This window comes from Taudactylus pleione, unplaced genomic scaffold, assembly GCF_031769625.1.
Source record: "Taudactylus pleione unplaced genomic scaffold, aTauple2 ptg000329l, whole genome shotgun sequence".
Taxonomy (NCBI): domain Eukaryota; kingdom Metazoa; phylum Chordata; class Amphibia; order Anura; family Myobatrachidae; genus Taudactylus; species Taudactylus pleione.
Window position 1 is genome coordinate 7,092,685 of NW_028284730.1, and position 20,372 is coordinate 7,113,056.

A 20,372-nucleotide genomic window follows, 5' to 3' on the forward strand; every position below is an offset into this window, starting at 1 on the left:
AAGCAAGAGGTTGTGACGCGGTGGAACTCAACCCTCTATATGCTTCAGAGGATGGAGGAGCAGCAAAAGGCCATACAAGCCTATACATCCACCTATGACATAGGCAAAGGAGGGGGTATGCACCTGACTCAAGCGCAGTGGAGAATGATTTCCGTGTTGTGCAAGGTTCTCCAGCCCTTCGAACTTGCCACACGTGAAGTCAGTTCAGACACAGCCAGCTTGAGTCAGGTCATTCCCCTCATCAGGCTTTTGCAGAAGCAGCTGGAGAAAGTGAAGGAGGAGCTAAGATGGAGCGATTCCGCTCGGCATGTGGGACTTGTGGATGAAGCCCTTCATTCGCTTTGCCAGGATTCCAGGGTGGTCAATCTGTTGAAATCAGACCACTACATTTTGGCCACCGTGCTTGATCCTAGGTTTAAAGCCTATGTGGTGTCTCTCTTTCCGGCCGACACAAGCCTGCAGAGGTGCAAAGACCTGCTGGTGAACACACTGTCAGCTGAAGCGGAACGTGACACGTCAACGGCTCCTTCTTCATTTTCTCCCGCAACTGGGGCTGCCAGGAAAAAACTTAGGTATCCTAAGCAACCCGCTGGCGGTGATGCAGGGCAGGCAGGACCAAGTTTGGACATCTGGTCCGGACTGAAGGACCTGGCAACAATTTCTGACATGTCTACTGTCACTGCATATGATACTGTCACCATTGACAGAATGGTGGAGGATTACATCGGTGACAGCATCCAAGTAGGCATGTCAGACAGTCCATACCTGTACTGGCAGGAAAAAGAGGCAATTTGGAGGCTCCTATACAAGCTGGCTCTATTTTACCTGAGTTGCCCCCCCTCCAGTGTGTACTCCGAAAGAGTGTTTAGTGCAGCCGGGAACCTTGTCAGCGAAAGGCGTAGGAGGTTGCTTCCACAGAATGTGGAGAAGATGATGTTCATCAAAATGAATTATCAGCTCTTCCAGGGAGACCAGCCTCCAGAAGGTACAGAGGGACCTGTGGTGGTGGATTCAAGTGGGGACGAGTTAATACTTTGTGAGGATGAGGATGTACACACTGAAGAGGGTGAGGAATCGGTGGATGAGGAGGATGAGGATGACATCTTGCCTCCGTAGAGCCAGTTTGTGCAGGGACACATTAATTGCCAGCTTGTTTTGTGGGGGCCCAAACGAACCAATCATTTCAGCCACAGTTGTGTGGCAGACCCTGGCGCTGAAATGATTGATTTGTTAAAGTGTGCATGTCCTGTTTATACAACATAAGGGTGGGTGGGAGGGCCCAAGGACAATTCCATCTTGCACTTCTTTTTTTTCTTTGCATTATGTACAGTTTGGGGCCTAGTTTTTCTAACTGCCATCCTGTCTGCCACTGCAGTGTCACTCCTAGATGGGTCACGTGTTTGTGCCGCCCACTCGTGTCGCTTAGCATAGTCATCCAGCTACCTCGGTGCAACCTTTTGGACATGAAAACACTATTGTGAGGTGTTCAGTGTTCAGAATAGACTGGAAATGAGTGGAAATTAAGGTTATTGAGGTTAATAATAGCATAGGAGCAGAGAAACCAACAAATTCTGTGATTTTAGCTGTTTTTATGCTTTTTAAAAAAAAAAATACAGATCCAAAACACAAAACCCAGAACCCAAAACACGGAAGGGTGGTTTTGGCAAAACCAATCCAGATCCAAAACACGAAGAAAGATCCAGATCCAAAACCAAAACACAAAACACGAAAAGTGGCCGGTGCACACCCCTACTTCCGTGTATGTGAGCATACGTTTTCCTTCAACTGAAACCAGCGATTTCAAATTGATTATACCCGCCAGACGCCATAGTGTGAAAGGGTGAGCAGCCATGCCGTCAAGGAAACTAGGATTACGAATTAGTGGAAGGTGAAGAGTGTAGTAAGCATTTAATCCAGCCTTATGTCGTAAAATGTGCCACATCTTTCGAGTTGTCCATAGTAACGGATTTGATTTATATATTTCAGATATCTCTTGTTCGTGTTGATGAAGAAAACTTATTAGGTCACTTTCTAATAGGAAACTTTGTTCCACTTGTACATTTGTATATATGGAGGACTGATGCAACCAATCACATAAATGTCGCAAAAGTGCCGCCTGATTATATACAGTTATATCTGGAAAATGTATTCCCCCATTACTTCTAGGTTGGCATAGTTTCCGTAAGGCTATTCTAGCTCTGCCACCCTTCCAAATAAATTGACGTATCAGCCTATTAATTTTAAGTGTGTCAGCTTTTGTTAAGAGAACAGGGAGAGACTGCAAAGGATACATTAAACGGGGGATAGCCACCATCTTTAATAAATTAGCTCGTCCCAAAAATGATAAAGGAAGACGTTCCCACCCCCTAATATCCGCACTCAATCTATTTATCGCTCTTGTGATATTCAGTCTATAGAGATCATAGATATTGTGTGGTAATAATATTCCTAGATATGGTATGTATTATTTAGACCATTGTAGGGGATATTGAGAAGCCCACCTAGGAGGTCTAGCAGAATTTTTAAAAGACATAGCTATTGACTTAGTCATATTTATGTATAGACCAGATATTTGACCAAAATGTTCTAATTTATGTAATAGAAGGGGCAAAGATTGTTCAGGATTACCTATATAAAGAAGAATATCATCCGCGAACGCAGAGATTTTTAATTCTTGTCTGCCCACAGAGATACCCTTTAGTTCTCGCCAAGTCTGAAGAGTTCTAAGAAGAGGATCTAATGCCAAATTAAATAACAACGGTGAAAAAGGACAACCCTGACGGGTGCCCCTTTCCAGGTAAAAACGGGGACCAACTATGCCATTGACTAACAATGATGTTGACGGATTAAAATAAAAATACCGTATCAGCTCAACAAAATTTGTTCCAAAGGCTCTTCTCTCCAGCACCTCAAACAAGTATGGCCACCATATCAAAGGCTCTCTGAATATCCAAACTTAATAACATATTCTCAACTCCCGACGTTCCCGCCGACGACACTACTACTGCTGCAATTGCCGTCCTTATAGCCTTTACTGCATGTCGCCCTTGCACGAACCCTGTTTGATGTTCTGTCACTATGTGAGGTAAGATTGTTTGGAGTCTTAACGCCATGATCTTAGCCAAAAGCTTAAAATCAACATTCAGGAGACTAATAGGCCTATAAGATGACATCAAATTTGGGTCTTTGTCTGGCTTTGGCAGCAGAATTGTATGCGCCTCATTAAAGGTATCATATTTTGTGTTATTATCATGTATTGTTTTGTATAATTCTAACAATGTTGGGGATATGTGTGTTTGTAATATTCGATAGTATTCGCCAGAAAAGCCATCCGGCCCAGGGGATTTGCCAGCAGGGAGCAACGTTATGGCTTTATTAATTTCTTTAAAAAGTTATGCTACCCGCTAACGCCTCCCTCTGCTCCACTGTTAACTTTGGTAAAACGTCATCAGTAAGCAGGGTGAACTGAAGTGCCCCATCAATAGATGCGGAACGAAACATCTCTTCAAAATAAGATTGAAATTGATTAACAATTTTTTTGGAATCAGTAATTATGTCTCTTGTAGTAGGATGTGTCAGTGTAGTAATTGTATGGCGTTGTCTGTAGGGTTTAGATAAATTTGCTAACAGTTTGCCTGCCTTGTTCCCCCAACGGTAATATTTGTTTTTAGTGTATTCTATTGAATGTTTTGCCTGTGTTAGCAGATAGGTTTCTAATATCTGCCTAGCTTGTTTGTACTTATTAATTTTTTCAGGTGAAGGATCATTAGTATATTGTTGAAAGGTGTCCTTTACCACATCCCTCAAGGCCCTGTATCCCACCCTAGCCTCTCGACGCTTGCGTGCCACATAGCTTATAATATGACCCCTCATTACAGCCTTTGAGTCCCGCCAAAAAAGAATAGGGTCGTCCCAAGAGGACAAATTATCATCCACATAGTTTGTCCAGTGGTGAATAAGGTATGTTTTAAACTCATCAGATTGAGCCAGATAATGTGGAAATCGCCAAACATAATCAGAGCGAGCACTCTTAAAGAGCGTGCGGCTCTGAATCAGGCCCAAAGTTCAGAATACATTAAGGTTGTGGTACTAACATAATTACGGGCATATTCGCAATTAACACTTTGGTGCTATACTATACTCTACTTTGATGCGACACTCAAACCCGGATAGAAGGATAAAGAAAAAGGAAAAATAGATTATACAATATTTCTGTACATTTTGTGTCCTTTTTACATGTTCACATATGTCTATGATAAACAGCAAAACACAGATTGTAACAATGTGGCTTAATGGGAATGAGAAGTGGTTACCCAAGGTTGGCCTCTATCTGTATCCTTACTGTTAACCCAACAGGGACAGATAACAATTACTGCTGAGTCAAATACCAATTTATACCACTACAGTGGCACACCAAATTATATCACACTCTGTATAGAAGGAAAACACTGAGCGGATCACACTCATCTTTTGTTATGTATCCAGGAGATTGTGAATATTTAATAACATTGCACAACAAAGAAAATGTTTCCGATGTGAAAATAGTTTCTTCTAATTGTTTTCAGCATTCAAAGAATGAATGTGACATTTAAAACTCTCAGTTAGCTCTGAGTTCCAAGATATAGCCCAATTATGATGATGTAGGGGTATTCCTAGTGAAGTGGGCAGAATGGAGAGAATCTTACCAGCAATCTGCGTTCCGCGCAGAGGGGGCAGGGCCTAATGACCCAATTAAATGAATCAGTTATTTGTCCCCTCCCCTATTCAAATATATGCGATTCACGGGATTACCCACACAAGATAACTGTGGTTCACTGAGTGACGAGCATAGTGAGCGATTCCACCAAGACATTTCAGCAATGGAACAAAGATATCAGGGTAGGTGACTCACTACTGTTGGACAGTGACAAGAGATGCCCCAGACAGGAGTACAAGCAACAAGCAAAGAGAAAGCACCCCCATGTATAGGCCACTATATTACATAGTACTTTCATATGCTGTATATTTGTTTCATATGCTGTATGTTTGTTTCATTTTGTGTTCGTATTTGTGATTGATTGAATTAAAACAACTGTTATTTATTTTCTACCAAGAAAATATCATATTATTTTAAAATAGCTTATCACTATGACTATATTACTAATGTAAATACAGTATAGTGCAAGTAGTGTAGCTCAAAAAATAGAGCTAGTAAAAACATTCTGAAATCATTTTAGTTTTACTTGACCTCAAATTAGTAATGTATGACTATTTTTAGAAAGGAAACAAATTAAAAGTATTAATTTGTTGTACAGTGTAATTAGTACCCAGCCATCTCTTCACTATCTTAAGTATTCACTTATTTCTTTCTTCACACTTTCCTCTAATCTCTTTAATATCTTTTAGAGTTACTGTAAATAACGAATAAGCAAATACCAATAAAGGCTACTTTTAAAATAATAATTTCTGATACCGATTAGCTCTCGTTCTCTCTAATAATAATCTAGGTCTATGCGATTGGTAGTACATTTCTCCATTGGAGAGAAAAATAATTTCCCAGACATCACTGGTAGAGAGTGTATTAGTTATGGATCAGTGTGGTTCATTGCTCTTTTCACATATGTACAGGAGGACGCTGTAGATACCAGCTACCCCAATACTTTTCATTACCTGCTACGGTCCGAATTAGTTGGCCTCAACTTCATATAAAGCTGGAAATCCACTAGACGATTTTTGGGGCGAAATGCCGATTCCGACAGATCCGAACAACAAATCCTCAAAATCGTCTAGTATGTACCCACTATGTCAGGCGGTGCACTCTCCTGTGGGGTCATCAGTCGCATTGTTAGGTCGTCCCTACATGCAGCTCAACCTGACTTTGCGGCGGACAACCCAATGCTACGGGATGCGGCATGGGCGATATATATCAAGCAGTCGGGCACCAGTTCGTCTAGTGTGTACCGGCTCCCCGATATGTTGTGCGTCGATTGTATACACGTCGTTTAGTTATCAGTGTAAGGCTGCTGAACTTGATCAAAGTGTAAATTGCACTGGGGGTTGAGCAAGAGATATATCTCCTGATAGACACTTAGGGGTCTATTTACTAAGCAGTGTTAGGAGACAGAGTGAAAAGTGATAAGGTGCCAGCCAATCAGCTCCCAACTGTCATTTTTCAAACACAGCCTGTGAGATGACAGTTGGGAGCTGATTGGCTGTCACCTTATCACTTTTCACTCTGTCTCCTAACACTGCTTAGTAAATAGACCCCTTAGGCATCTGTGTCCAGGTCTGTTGCTGTTACATGAACACACCCTCACTGTACTTGGCCTATGCTTTCTATTACCTTCCCATCCCCATTGTGATTATCTAACCATAGGGAAGGGTATGCATGAGATACAACCGAATCTGCATGCAGATGCCAGAGGATGTATTTCTTATGCTCATTTGCAGTAAAAAAATGTGTATTCTCCGCAAATAAAACACAAACAGCCATCGTATTTAATTTTGGCAATCATTTTCAGACAATATTTAAAGAATAATCAAACTTTTTATTTGTAAATCTTACTTAATAGGATTATACAATTGAACCTATGTTTCTGAACTATTTAGTACATGAGGGAATTAAGCTAATATGATGTTACGGTCACAGAGGAAACTCCCTATGAAGGGGCCGGTGCCTACTGGGACAGGTGCAATATATTATACAAGGTTCCACTCACCTTACAGTTCTCACAACATTCCCCATCTGCACACTGAACGTCTGCCTTGAATTTGCATGTGGCAGCATTGCAGCAAGGGTTGGTACATTCCTGCAACACAACAATTACACACTGAGCTGAGGGAAGCTGACGGATACCAAGACAAAGTGTAGGGGCACAGCTCACAGACATTTCAGATTCTTAAGCTGACCATGTACACAATACAGTCTGATCACTCAAATGGTCTTTACAGATTTGTTTTAGATGGTGTGGGTGGAATCCAATCAAATACTATCATATGTAGAATGAGCAGAATGAAATGTGTGTATTGCAATTGTGAGATTTATTTATTAATATTCAGATTACAAACTAGCAAATTATAACATACGTGCCGCAACTGAATATTGTTGTGACTTTAGAATGCAATTCAACAAAGGGATGTGAGGGACGGTGCAAATGAAGAATATCCATCTGTATATGAATTGATAATGCAGAGCTACAACTGAATGCTCAACCCATAACTATTAAGAAATGGAGAACAGTTACAATGCAGATATATTTTTGTCCATGTTGAACTTTCAATAAAGTATGTAAAAGAAAAAAAAAAAAGGGAAAGGCTATCAGTGTGGTGGTGTTCCTGTGAGCTACACTACACCTTATAAGTGAGCGCTAGCTGTGACTCCACTCTCAGATTTTCCTGTATACTGACACACATAAACTATACATCTTTTTGGGAATATAAATGGCAATTTTTCAGTGACTTCCACTAGCCTAGGATGCATTAATATGCAATGTATATTATTAACAACTCTACAGTACACGGTGCTCATGCCTATATAGTACATATAACCGGTAACAGATATAGGGGTCTATTTACTAAGCAGTGTTAGGAGACAGAGTGAAAAGTGATAAGAAAGTGATCATTTGCCAGCCAATCAGCTCCCAACTGCCATCTCACAGGCTGTGTTTGAAAAATGACAGTTGGGAGCTGATTGGCTGGCACCTTATCACTTTTCACTCTGTCTCCTAACACTGCTTAGTAAATAGACCCCTTAAACTACTGTGGGCCCTGTATATAGAATACTTGTATTACATCTAACTTGCCGTCATACCTCTAACGTCCTATAAATGTCAGTTTTTTTTCCTGGGGCTCCTCCATTCCGCTTATAGTTCTGGTGATAGATTGCGGCTTGTGATCAGACCTGCTGCTAACAATCACCCCCAGCACTTCCTCTGTGCCACCATTTAATTCATCTACCACTGTTATACAGAATTGACAAAGCCTTTCAACAGAGAAGCCCCTGGAGCTCTGGCCTGGGTGAGGGGAGCCGCTGCACTACCAGTTTTTACTACAGGAGCCTCATATATCTATAAATTGTGCCGATAAAGTTAGACCTTCAAATAAGGGCTCTGAATAAAAAACACATTTACAATTAGACCCACCCCCACCAACACAACTGGGGGTACTTATCCCCTCCATGCATTCTTCTAAGTGGTTACAACAATTGGCAATGTACCCTACACATATGAGTTGGTCATGAGATGGGATCACAGACTGGTTGGTGTCAGCCAAGCATTTGGCCCCTGCCATGTTAATAATAAATATTAGTTCTCCTTTAAGCAGCAACATATCCTAGAGAGCCAGCCCTGCTCATCTCTCCTCGGGTGTGAATTAATAGATAGACGGTGTCTAGATAGACAGTCAATAGACAAGACACCAGAAATTAGACAGGCAATAGGTCGATAGGAACAAAAGGTCAACGGGATTAAAAGGTTGACATGCAAATGGTCGACATAGTAAAGGTGAACACTTTTTTTTGTTATTTTAACTCTCCCCTCTCCTAGTGCCTAACCCTTCACCCACCACCTAAACCTAATCATCCCATTCAGCTGCCTAACCCTAAAAATCATGAATAATCATGAAAAACCATGTACCAACCTTTTCTTTGTGTCGATCATTTCCATGTCGACATATTAACTCTGTTGACCTTTTGCACTGTTGACCATTTACCTGACAACCTTTTAGCCCTGTTGACCTTTTAACCCTGTCGTCCTTTTCATTGTCTACCTTCTGGTGTCTACCTATTGACTGTCTGACTAGTTACGGTTCCTTTCCTCTTGGCTTAGAGCAATCCTATTCAGCACTACTTACAGACAGTGACAATTTACTATTCAAATAAAGGTATCAGGCAGCTATAGAGTGCAGACATCCTCAGCCATTACCTGCATGGTGCCGCAGTCACAATCTTCCCCCAGCTCAGTGAACTTATTTCCACACACAGCCGAGGTCTGAATTAGTTCCTTGGACGGCTTGTCTTTCATACACGACGGCATTCGGTTGAAGATAAACTCCTGGAAATTGCTTAGACTGCAGGAACTGAATAGACGCGGGATGCTAGGACTGTGTGGAGAAAATGGAGGACTTTGTGAGGAAAGATAGGGATCTTACAGACCATGTACCTGGCCTGATGCATTGACAGGATATGTGAATGGAACGGAAGTTACTAAATAAATGCTGCAGCTTCTCTACTGTTTAAATGCATTTAAGGCTGCAGGAAAAATGTGATCTGAGTGAAACATTACAAGCCTATGGGGGAGATGTATCAAACCATCAAAAGTGAAAAAGTGGAGACGTGGCCATAGCAACCAATCAGCTTCTGTCATTTTATAGAAGGTGCTAGATAAATGATAGCTAGAAGTGGATTGGTTGCTATTGAAAAATTCTCCACTTTTTCTCTTTTGAAGGTTTGATAAATATCCCCTTACTTGTTTTTAGAATTCATACCCTTATATATATATATATATATATATATATATATAATAAGGTGATACAAATCATTGTTATTCTCTGCAGCCATGAAGTTGACAAATAATAAGGTGATGAGCAGTGTAAATTGCACGGAATGTAGCATCATTGTGGTGTATGTATGAAAGCCCACCTCACACTTGGCGTCATGATGCAGGAATCTGAAGCGCAGTTGCAGACGTTTGAATCATGGTTCATGCCCAAATTGTGTCCCATCTCATGAGCAATGGTAGACCCAACAACGATGGAACTCCTACTGTGGTCCTAAAATTGGAGAAGAGTGTTAGACAGAATAAACAAATGGTAGAGTAAAGGGGAAACGGATAGGGACAATGGGGCTGCTTCACCCTTGCATGCAAGTGCAATGCTGAAGGCAGATTCCCGATTATCGGGAATCTGCATGTGCGCAGAACCCATTCTACGAGTCAGCAGAATGGGTCCTGTGTAAATCGCACGCAGCCCCTTCGATGCCTCTGCCTGGATGACAGGCAGAAGCATTTAAGGAACAGTGCGGGGGTAGGGGTGGCTGGTGTTGCCAGAAATGGGGGTGTCCGCCCCGTTTCCCTGGCAGGGCCAGGAACTGCGTCAACAGCCACAGTTTCCTGGCCTCACAAGCCGGCCAGCCTGGTTGTGATGGTGATCCCAGCCTGTGACCTCGATCGCAGTGCTGGGTTCGCAAATGCAGCAGGGGGTGTCATTCATATTTATATGGGAATCCAACTGAGGAAGCGGCAGTGTGAAACACACATCTTGAACTGAGGGTTCCCGCTGTGCACAAGCGGGAAACCAACAGCAGCATGGTAAAACGCCGCTCCCCTAAGCAGACATCATCACTTGTTCATTTGAACATACGGGTACTGTTCCTTGTATTCTGTTTCCCTTCCAGCGTGCAGTATGAACGCGTGTTTGATAGTGGTATATGACTCTGCAATGCCACAAGTAACAGAGCCGCTATCCATTACAACTGTCACATATGCAGCATAATACTATCTTTCTTCATATCTCTGTATACAGAGTCCTATCACTCACTAACCACCAATACCCTATGGCATATGATTAGCAGCAGCATAGTTCCCTGAGCATATACAGTGTCAGTGTTACTTCTATTTGTTCTCTTAACCCTGTGTTTTCTTATAGTATTTATTCCTCCTATACACACTCTCTATGGGCACTCTCATTGCAGAAGGTTCCTGCAATATACTTATCAGGTCCCTTTCTGCTGATGCAATACAACAGTCAGCTGCGTTTCTAGAGAGGAGGGGACCCGTGTGCAGTCTCCGACATGGGCCCCCTCCTCTCCGCCCGGCGGCCAGCAGTGCACTGAGCTGTGCGCGGCCATCGCCAGAGTTATAGACTCTGGGCACTAGGGTGTGCGCAGAGTCTATAGTGTATGCACAGGGCACCGGGAAAATGGCTGCCGTGGACATTTTCCAGTTGTTTTACAGCGCCGGACCCCCGCGCCGAAGAGGGACTACGGAGAGGTAAGTAATATGGGTGCAGAGTGTGCGGTGTGGGGCCCCTGATAAAAGTTATTTTTTTATGTGATAATAATTTTCTTTATCTGGGTGCCCCCAAAAAATGAGAGTCTCTTTTTCTTAAAGTTGTTTCGCCTATATACAATGACTCTCTGGGGAGCACCTCCACATATGATTTCCCTGTGTGGGTTTCTATTTAAGCTAATATCACAGATATAATATCTATTGTGTTATTTTGTTACCTAGTACTCAAGTGGTTTCCCAGTTCCCCCTTCCCTGGCAAATATTTACATATTTGCAAAGACAGAATTGCAAAGCTGCCTGCATGGAGCTTTGCTATTTGTCCACTGCAGAATCACCCCCAATGTTCGAGAAGTCATGAAAAGACGCTGACTTACTGGTGTGACTGCTTTTACCATTAAACATCATTTATGGTAAAATCCGCCAATCTATTACACAGTAGCAGCTCTTCTATTAAGAGTAAATCTCAATATCTGCGTCTTACACTGGAGCAAGGCCGTCGAGAGCTCGGTCTTGCCCAGGTACTAGGAGTAAGCGTGGGCAAATCCGGGAGGCCAAAAAATAAAAATAATAATAAACTACTATGCACGGAAAGGGAGGGGGGGGTACTAGGCGTAAATAGTGATCGCCGTCACCTGTAACACCTTCCACAGCTCTGCCCACTACCACTTTATAGCAGCATCAGGCAGGCAGCGAGAGGAGACTACTGCAGCAGCACTGCCCGATGTGCTGATACGGGAAGCAAAAGAGATAGTTATAAACCAGGGGCGCTATTTAGGCTGGTCACGACATACTGATAGAACTGCAGCCTCTTACAAGGTATTGCCCACCTTCTTAGAAAACCAAAGATACAATTTTTGAGCAGTTAACCCCAAAAAAGGAAGAGGTGCAAATTAACCAATAGGAATAGGATATAATATCTATTTATTATTTAAGAATATGCCCTCCAGGCTAAAATGATATTTGAAGATATTCAAACAATACAATATATCAATACTCCCACAGAATATACTGTATATAAAATCACATCCAATAAAAAATATTGTTGACTAGTAATACATTTGCATATAATAACAGAGAATGTTGGAATTAGCAGCACTTATAATAGGTAGCATATGGCATTATTGATAAAAATAAAACCATATGGCACTGGTCACACGAAAAAAAATATTTTGCATATAGACTTTGCATGATATTAATAAGCATAATTTTTCCAATTGGATATAAATGCTTGATTTTTTTGATTAGTAGTAGTCACATCCCTTCACTAACAACCTGCAATCTGATATATTCATTAGTTGTTAGAGATCTCCTATTTGAAATGCATTATTAGTAGCCAGAAAAACTCAATAGTCCCCATAACAGGCCGTGTTTTTTAGTCATCATACACCCACAAATGGGTTGCTAGTAATCAGCACACAAAGCAGTCCCACGTAATTAACAGCTGTTTATCCAATAGTTAGTAATATTTGGTTAGTATCAGCACACTGGTTAGTAGTCAGCACACTGCGGAGTCCCCTATCATTAGTAGCCATTTGTTAGTTAATAATTTGAAGTTAATGTCAGGTCTCTCCAGGAACTGCTATAGTACTGTCAATGCAAACAATCCCACATGCAATCACCAGCAGGCCGTCTCCTATATCACGGAGACACAGCCCAGACCTGCAGGTACACTTCTCCTCTCTCCCCTTCCCCGCCGCTATAGCTTGTAATAGACAGCCAGAGTAGGAGGGGCAGTAGCTTTAGCACTTGCTTACTCTTTCCGGAGATGATCGGCTCACAATAGTGCATTTTCTATGGCTGCAGCTCTTCTCCAAAACAATGGGATGACCATGTATTGTAACGCGTTTCTCCACCTACAGCATATACTCGGCGGCTTCCTCAGACCCGCTGAGTATATCTGGCATATCTGCGTCACAGAGCACTGTGTACAGAGGGTATGGTTCTTACCACAGGGTTGTATGGGTACTGTGGTCCAGGGTACAATTCTATTCTTAATTAAGATGACACGTGCACTTAGGGCCTGGTTCAAGGGCGGTCACAAATGCCGTCGCAGCTGCAATTCCGTACACAGATGAGCGAAACTATGCAAATGTCACAGCCACCAGGACATGTATGGACACGCCCACCTGCGGCATACCAAATCCGCCGCTGGTGTTAATAGATGCAACAATCGGTCGATCATCGCAACGAAGACACTGGAGCCATTTCAACTGTGCGTGGGATGGCAGTCACAGGTCGCGACACATCTACGTATGAGTCACCACCCTCCCATTGCCGCCCACAAAACGGTCCCTGCCTGTCAATCACTTTCAAATAAATTCTCAATGCAACCAGCATTGCGCAACCATTGTGGCACATGCGAAGTGTGACTTATACGCATGCGCCATAGATAAAAATGGTCCATTTGCAAAAACATTGGCAATGCGACCATCTCTGAAACAGGCCCCAAGTCCTATTATCAGAATGTAGTTTCCTTGGCATCCACAAAATATCTCCATCCCCCATGTACCGTGACCTTGCCCCATTGTCTTGGAAGTGCAGTCATCCTGATTTAGGACAAGAGTTGTGGGGTATGAAATTAGATATATTACTTCTATATGCCTTTTTTGTTTTATTCTATTACTAGAATATGCGACTTCAGCAGATATAACTTAAACATTCGTTACTATGAAGTTCAGAATGGCAAGGAGTATTAAGAAAAATAGATGACATTTACCTTTGGACCAATGTAAGACGACATTATCTAAACTAGGTTTAAAAACAGAAGTATAATCATATACTAATAATTACATTTTTAGTGAATGCAGCTTGTACATCTGTATACGCAGGAATCACTGCTCCCTTAGATAAATGCAGGGTCAGAATATACAGACTCTAAAGCACCATAAGTATCATACTTGCCTACCCTCCCGATTCGACTGGGAGTCTCCTGAAAATCGGGTGTCGCTCCCAGCCCCCCGGTAAGGCAGGCAACCCTTCTGGCAGCCGCTGACCCCTCCGGCCACCCCCGCGGTTATAAGAGGATCCCCCGCAGCAGGAGAGCGGTGACGTGATTCTCGGCAATTTGTGTAATTTTGGCCCCGCCCCCTGCTTCACAATGCCAGTAATCTCGGCATTGTGTAGCGGAGGCGGGGCCAAAATGATGCTAACATGTGGCCACGCCCCTTCTCCGCCCACAAATGCCAGCCACGCCCCCTTGATTTGCTGATCGGACTGCCCCCTCCAGGAAGGGGCAGCCAGAAAGTCGGCAACCCTGAGTACACCTCATTCTAATTTGACAGAGATTATATATTTTTTGGTCTCAATCAGACATATTTAAAGGGAATAAACTAATATTACTTGCCTTCATTTTAATTCAAACCTGAACCAGTAGGAAATAGCATACTGACCTGAATGACACCAGATGAGTGCGTATCGCTACACATGTTACCTACAAAGGCCAGGCCAACTGTGTTTCCATCAAAATCTGTATTCCTGAGATACAAACATATAATATAGGCATGCACAATGCAGTGTGTAAAGATCAGAGAAAACAAATCTATAAAATGGGCAGCACGTTCGCTTCCCAAATCCTTAACAAAACAGGGCGACCTGAAGCATGGGGTCCCCTACAATTGTGAAGCAAGACTGATAAGTGTTGAAAAGTTATAAAGTACCAACCAATCAGCTCCTAACTGCCATTTTTCAAAAGCCTGTAAAGTCACAGTTAGGAGATGATTGGTTGGTACTTTATCACTCTCCACTTTATTACTTTTCAAAGCTTAGTACATCTCCCCCCCCACCTTTAATTAATTATTGATCTGTGTATCTCCTGGAGTAGGGGCTGAATAAAAAGGACCACCTCCACTTTGGTAGCTAGAGAAGAGGTGTGCACACATAGGGGCTGCAATGGGACTTACGTTAGGAACTGGGCGTTGTCATTAGCTACTGTCGGCAGAAGTTTGCTCTCCCTCCAAGTCGAGACACGATTGAGATTCACTGGGGCAGAAGAGACCACTTCAAACTCGTCTTTTTCCCAGACTCCAATGCCAATTAATGCCACAAATATGGCCAGGGGTTTGTATACCTAGGGGAACAAGTTGTCGTATGGTTAATTTGTGCTAAACCCATCTTTGCGATATAAACTACTTAGGGGACCCAAGTCAGGGATAATTTATTTATTTAGATACAAGGACAGATCTTCAGCACAGTAACAGGTTTTTAAAAACGATTATAAAACCATCTTTATCTACCACAAATACACTGGGCCTATTCTTCTACCAGTAATGTATATAAATACCAAGAGCTTTTTTTTCTACCAGGATTATATAATTACAAAGAGCCTCTATCTCCACCAGTAATGCATATAATTAAAGTGAGCCTTTTCCTCTACCAGTACAGTATTTAATTAAAAAAAGAGCATAACAATGATCGCCAAATAATGCAGAGAGCATCACAGTGACCGCCATATAATGCAGAGAGCATCAGTACTCAACACATAATAAAGAGAGCATCAGTGACTGCCATACAATAAGAGAGCATCAGTGACTGCCCTATAATACAGAGAGCATCGGTGAGTGCCATGTAAAACAGAGTATCGTGACTGCCATACAATATAGAGAGCATCAGTGACCACCATATAATACTGAGAGCATCAGTGACTGCCATATAATATAGAGCATCATTGACCTCCATATAATACAGAGAGCATCAGTGACTGCCATAAAATACAGAGAGCATCAGTGACCACCCTATAATACAGAGGGCATCATTGACTGCCATAAAATACAGAGAGCATCGGTGACCACCCTATAATACAGACAGCATTGGTGATTGCTATGTAAAACGGAGATTATCGTGACTGCAATACAATACAGAAAGCATCGGTGACCGCCATATAATACTGAAAGCATCAGTGACTGCAATATATAATACAGAGAGCATCATTGATCATCATATAATACAGAGAGCATCAGTGACCACCCTATATTACAGAGAGCACCAGTGACCACCATACAATAGAGAGAGCATCAGTGACTGCCCTATAATACAGAGAGCATTGGTGACTTCCATACAATATAGAGAGCATTGGTGACCTGACCACCATATAATACTGAGAGCATTGGTGACCACCATATTATACAGTACATCATTGACCACCATATAATACAGAGAGCATCAGTGACTGTCAAAAAATACAGAGAGCATTGGTGACTGCTATGTAAAACTGATTATCCTGACTGCCATACAATACAGAAAGCATTGTTGACTGCTTTATAATACTGAGAGCATCGGTAACTGCCATATTACAGAGAGCATTGGTGACCACCATTTAATACTGAGCATCGATGACTGCCATATAATACAGAGAGCATCATTGATCATCATATAATACAGAGAACATCAGTGATAGCCATGTAATACAGAGAGCATCATTGATCATCATATAATACAGAGAACATCAGTGATGGCCATGTAATACAGAGAAGTGTGTCCATCATACAATAGAGTATTTTTTCTCTCAATATCAATATTACAATATCATTCCCTCATCAGTAATTAACCCCTCCTCAAATTCATTAACTACTTCAGCTTCATGGTAACAACTCCATTTAATATAAATATAATTAACTCTTTTAAAACACTTACCTTCATAATCCCCATTATCAGACACATAAAAGAAAAAATTTTTTGTATATTAATAATTAACAATTCCTCAAAATCATTAACTTCTTCAGCGTCATAGTAACAACCCCATTTACTATAATTAAACAGTTTACAATAATCCCCATTATTAATCATCCACATCATGAAATAATTACATTTATGTATCTTAAACCCCTAAGCACATCCCTCTGTCTCATAAAAAACCTTCACCTTAATTAACCCTCTATAAAGCATTAACTTCTTACCCCCTTATTCTTACTATTACTACCATAAGCTATACCCACCCCCACTCTTTGAGGCTGCTGCTTTCAGTGTGGAGGAGGAAGGGCCTTGCAAAGACAGGAGTTATGCAACCTAGTGCTGCAACATAGAGCCGAGGGGACAACTATGGTAGTGTCTAAATCCCCTTCACAGAGGGGACCATGACATCTTCAGCCAGTGTCCAGTGTCATTCCCTACCATCCAAGTGGGCATAGAGGGGTAATATAACCATGTGGCGAGCATAGCAAGCCACCGAGCCAGCGAGGGGACAACTTTGGGGGACAACTTTGTTCTTTAAGTGGGGACAACTTACTTGTTTAGCTGGCCTTCACGGGCATGAACTGCACTTCCGTCCTCACTCACGTCACTTCCAGCTCCCTAGCATGAAGAGGAAATAAGCTCTACTGGACAACTATATGTTGATTGCCCTTCCTGCTCTCCCAAGCTCACTGGGATCATGGCTGCAACCTCAATGGCGTATCTCTCTCTCAGTCACCTGGAGAAGGTGCTCCATCCGCTGCCCCCCTACTAGCTGCTCCCCTGGACGATGGCTGCTCTCACAAACAGATGTATAGTGGTGATGCAGCCACACAAATGCGGCCAAGGCTATTTTGAAACACACAATGTGGTGGAACACATGGACATTTTGCGTGCGGCTCAGAAACAGGACCAGAATGTCTACTATTTCTGCAAGCAATATAATCCAAAAGCAACACAAAGAAATACAATGCTCATATACGGTATATATACACTTAATCTCAGTGGTCAATTTTGTGACCAGATAAAAGTCATTCTATCCTCTGTAAATATATTTTTGGGGGTCCTGAGGAGCGAGTTTGGGAACCTGTGCTATATAGCATATTTCTTTGTTATGAATTGGCAATGCAGTCATCATGCTGTCTCTGCAACCACCAACAGCCAAAAGTGTGACCCACAATGTAAGAATATCATGGATACAACAAGTTTGTGTGATAACTTACCTCGTTCACATAATTAATAATCTCAAATATTCTCTGTTTAATGGCTTCTGTGCTACGATTATACTTTGCAAACTAAAAGGAATAAAAGACAGGATATCACATTCATTTTCATGCTTATACACATTACTTGGCACTTTTTATTATATTGCGCCCCCCACCCTGTTCCCTGATGATCAGTTTAACCCTGTATAGGTCATTTCTAATCTGCAAAAATGCAAAACCACAGAGCAAATGCTATTTTCCTACACTTGTAACATTATAGGGACTGATGCACATGTAAGTCACAATGTCGCACAGATCTTGTGGATTTTAGCATAATGTGCCAGCATCAAAGCAGGGGCAATTTAACAGAGGCCGTGTATAGACTACTCCGTGAGGTCCCCCTCCTCTCTAGCAGAGCAGTAGACACTGGCTTGTGCTAGAGTCTGCTACGCAGGCGCAGGTCTCATGTAACGTGGCGCCCGTGCCATGGTCCCGGGAGACCTCTCTACTTCGTATGTACAAATCTCTGTCTGCGTCATTTGCACTGCTACTGCAGCGCCAACATGGGACTCCGGAGAGGTAAGCATTAAACATGGGTGTAGGGTGTGCGGTGTGGGCACCCTGGACCCATGTGCACCTCACACCCTGCACCCATTATATATACACCAATGCATCAAAGATAGAAAATGGCTTCTGCACGTTGGATCAGGCGCACGCACACAGACAAAGATCACTTGTGCATACTGCTCCGTCTTTCCATGAAGCACACTATCCATGAAATGGGTTTTTCATGCCAGAGCACAGACCTCCTCTGTCTGGTAGGAGTGTAATGGGAGTGGCATGGGCGTGTATGAGACTTCCGTGCTGGAATGCAGCATGTGGACGTAGATGGGGCGCCTGTTTCAGATGCATGTTTTGCACTCAGCATGTGGTGTCTGGAAGTCCAGATACTAATATAAATGCAGTGGGTGGAAATTTTGTATACATGAGCGGAATCTCGCATTAACATTAGGAAGTAAGTAGCTCGCCGTGGACGAAGATGCGTCCAAATCATAATCAGGCCCATAGTTACTCTTGGCTGCAAGACCCGACTGGAGGAGTTTGTGTTTTGATGGAGTTCCCTGCAAAGCGTGGATCACTTTTATCTTATAATCATTTTCCCGGCAATTTCCTTTCAGCGCATGCACGCTGGAAAAATGGTTGCGGCGGCCATTTTCTGGCATTTCTGGCCATTTTCTGGCATTTTAAGCAGCGCTGCGAGACCCAACGCGGGACCTCGGAGGTAAGTTTTAGATAATATGGGTGCAGGGTGTGTGGTGCGGGTGCCCCCTGGACACGGGGACCTGTGTGCACCGCACACCCTGCACTTATTATAGATACGGCCCTGACACACACACATATATATATATATAAAGAAAACACACCTCCGGCACTCCTCCACACTGTGTCTCCAGACACGAGGTCAATTCTTGCTCCGGTGCCCTCCTTAGGAGGACAGCACCCCCAATGCACACTGCACCAAAAACGTAGGCGGCACTCAGAGACTGGTAAACAATGTCACCCCCTCGGCAGAGTGACTTTAATAGGACCTATTAAAGTCCCTCTGCCGAGGGGGTGACATTGTTTACCAGTCTCTGAGTGCCGCCTACGTTTTTGGTGCAGTATATCAGTATATATATATATATATATATATATATGTATATATATTATTTAGAAAAGAAGACACTCAAAAGGGACTTTAAAATAAAACTTATTTTATGCAAAATACACTTTGGCCCAGGACATTATGTCATAGCTAATGAGAGGTTCAGGAACTGTGGGCCTGAGCCAGCAAGGATCACTATTCTATTTATACGCAGGCAACGCAGTTACTAATATCAGCGGTGATATGTATATGTCTGTATTCGCATTGCGATCGCAGCCTATTATAAGGACGCCCACTTCCCCTTACTCACATCCGTATACTTTTGCAACATAGCAAAATAATCATTAACATCGAGCAACATCGGACCCATGCGCACAGGTAAGGCAGATCAGACCTCACTCAGGAACTGCTTACTTCAGCGCACGCTATGAGACCTCAGACTCCGTATGGCATCACAGTGGCTAATTTGTGCACTCCTCTGAAACGGGCGCGCAAACGCACTAGAACGCCTTAGTTTCCCTGACCACCACCCACATACGGCATTTCCTGTCAATCACTCTGCGATGGGTCTGCGTAGCCTCTGCATTTGCAGTCCCCATCGCAGTGTCCGGTTCGCACACTTGCATTACGATATGTACGCATGCGCAGTGCGAAACAATCGGCAGATTGCGTGCGTATAAGAAACTACGATCCTTGCTGACTCAGGCCCTGAGTTCCTGCTTATTCATGCTGAAACATAGCCCTGTATGTTGTAGAGAGAAACTTTGCTACTCTCATTTTCTAAATAGAGTTTGTGTGCAGCCCCCACTAATCCTATGGGGGGCTACAGCACTCGTATTAGAGAAAAGAAGTCCGCACTTTTCTTTTTTCTAAATA

At 42.6% G+C, this 20,372-nt stretch overlaps 1 pseudogene; it reads right to left on the bottom strand.

The window, feature by feature from the left end:
• Positions 1-20,372, bottom strand: part of LOC148509307 (zinc metalloproteinase-disintegrin-like protein H3) — a 97,242-nt pseudogene that overhangs the window by 40,525 nt on the left and 36,345 nt on the right.